Genomic DNA, 2,827 nt, shown 5'->3' on the forward strand with positions numbered 1-2,827 from the left:
CTGAGAGACAAATCAACACGATTGTGAGGATATTGAAATATGCATCTCCATGCCTTTATGATCTTTAGGTCCCAGAAAGGACCTAATTTTAGATTCTAGGGTCAAAATTCTGCCCCAGCTTCATCCAGCCCCAGAATTGATGACCCTACCTGTCTGGTTACTTCAGTTGTGAGAAAGTTCTCCAACAGGGTGACTCTGTGAGTGTGTGTGTGTGTGTGTGTGTGTGTGTGTGTGTTGTACATATGCACTCTGTCCAGTGGCACTGGAGAGCTGAGCAGGCTGGGCTTTGTCCCTGGGAGCCAGCTTGTGCAGCAGCAATGGGGGAACCTGCCGGCTGTCAGGTGGGTATTTTGGGGACCCCAGGTCTCCGTTTGCTTCACCTACCTCCAGGCAGGACTTGGCAGGCTCCGTTCCCAGGGCATGGCGGGGCCTAATGAATGTGTGCAGCTGATGTAGGCTTCTGCAAATACCAGGAGCAATATAAATAGCAATAATGAATAAATGAAGCTCCCGCAACCAGCGAGGCCTCTGAGAGGGACGGCCCCAGCCTTGCTTCTTGTAGAGATGGGAGTTGTACTTCCAGCCTATAGCAGGTTGATGGCTTCTCTCACTCCTACTTCCTTCCTGCCCTTTATCCGAATCCTCCATCTCTCTAGGACTCACTCACTGTCCTGCGGGGTGGAGTAGGATGGATCTTCAACCCAGGTGGGTGGACTGAAGATCAAAGATGCCCAGGGAAACAAAGGAGTTGCCTGAAAAGAAGTGAGGTGTCCCCCGGGGGATGCATTCTAGGCTGGGTAGCCAGCCCTTCAGTGGGTTGTGCTGAGGGCCTAGAGCTGTGAGCTCACCACCTGGTGGGTTCTCAAGGCCCCACAGAGCCTCAGGAATATCACAACAGTGTTGTCAGAAGAGAATGGCTGGGGTTCTCTTCCCACGCTGAAGCCTTTCACACTCCATGCCCTGGTTTTTTCAGTTGTGCATCCCGCTGAATAGGGCTGGGCATGCCGGCCCTCACCACCTATTCCTGCCTCAGTGGCTTTCCATCTCTCCTCCTGACTCCGCCTTGCATAGACTCTCCAAGGTGAGACAGTTGCAAGTGTGTCTCACCTTGGTTGAGCTGTTCTTGGAATCCACTGTGCTCTGAAGCCCTCCTCTTATCCAACCTGGGGCTGCTGTGTGGCCAGTTCAATTGGCATTACAGGATCTCTCCAAGCTTTGGGGACACTCACTGGACTGTCCATGAGAGCCTTTCTATGACAGCTTGTCTCACCTCTGCCAGAGCTGCTCCCTGGTGGTGGAGCAGTGGTCAACTTGACACAAACTAGAGTCACCCAGAGAGAGGGACCTGCCTCCTTAGGTTGGCCTGTGGAGGCCATATCTGTGGGGTATTTTCTTCATTAACGATGAGCCACTGTGGTCCCACCCCCGGGGTTGTATGAGAAAGCAGGCCAAGCAAGCCACCACACCTCTGCCTCGGTTCCTGCCTCCAGGTTCCCGCATTCCCTTCAAAATGGATGTGCAAACCAAATAAACCCTTTCCTTCCCCACGTTGCTGTTGATCAGTGTTTCCTCCCAGCGGCAGAGAGCTAACTAAGACCAGTGGGTACGGGTTAGAGGAGCTGCTTCCCAGCTGAGCGACCTCTGACTTTAACACTCATCTCTGGCCTCAGCGTTGTTGGCAGTCAGATAAGGTGCCCTGTCGCAGCGGCACGAAAAACAAGCGTCTGATCGTCATTTGGCAGGATCTTGATTCTTTTCAGTCTGTCTAATTTACACATGAACAGATAAAAGGGGATCACTGCCCTGCACACGCCCACCCCGAGTCCATAACCCATGGGGGAGAGGGGCGGGGCCGCCTCCTAAGAGGGTAGGAGATTGGGAAGTTGGTACTGCAGAAAACGAGGGCGATGGGTGGCCTCTCAGGGACAAGGCTGGTCTCTCAGGCTGCCCAGAGAGGCGGAAGGCCGACCCTGCAGCTGGGCAAAGCTAGGCATCTGCCCACACCGTGGGCGCGCACGCGGGTGTGTGCGTGAGGGGGGCGTGTAGGTCACTCCGAGACCTTCTAAAAGGAGGTAGGTTTTATTTATTTTTGTTTTCGTTTTCGCTTTGAGACTGGATCCTCATCCTGCAGGCTGGAAGCGGCTTTCTGGACCCAGGCTGGTCTCGAAGGCGCAGAGATCTGTCTGCCTCGTGGGGCATCCCTGCTGGTGGTCTTCGAGCCAGTCTTGAAGGGCAGGAGGAAGTGGGGCCCGGAATGGGGAGCTCAGCGGAAACTTAGGCGCCGGAACGACCTTTGGAGACCGCCGAGGCCGAGTCCCACCCCCGCGCGGGCGACCCCCTCCCCGAGCGGTGGGGCAGGCGTGCCAACTGGAACCCCAGCGAGAACCCCAAGTGTGACCAACGAGCCTTGGGCGCCCGGGCTGCTCATTGAGAGGGGGCTCCCGCCTTCACGCGTCACGCAGCCAGGGGCCAGAAAGCTCAGGACCCTCCCCGGCGGCGCGACCCTCCACTGTCAGGAGGTGGCCGCGCTCCCGGGGGGCCACCGCCGGCCCGGAGGAGGCTCCCCCGCCGCCGCCGCCGCCGTCACCCAGTCTGTCGCCCGCACGCCTCCCCCTCCGGCGCCCCGAGCCTGCAGCTTTCCCCGAAGACATTTGGTGTCAGTATAAGGACGGCTTTTCCTCGCACGCGGCGCGGCTCGGTCCCGCCGCCGCCGCCGCCGCCGCCGCACGTCCCCGCACCGCCCGGCGCTCCGGCTCCTCCGCAGCCCCCGGCGCTCCCCGAGTCCGGGCCGGGGGACGCGAGCGGCGCCCAGAGCCGGGTAGGCGGG

The sequence above is a fragment of the Psammomys obesus genome, unplaced genomic scaffold (assembly GCF_907164565.1).
Source record: "Psammomys obesus unplaced genomic scaffold, mPsaObe1.curated_primary_1811, whole genome shotgun sequence".
NCBI classification, from domain to species: domain Eukaryota; kingdom Metazoa; phylum Chordata; class Mammalia; order Rodentia; family Muridae; genus Psammomys; species Psammomys obesus.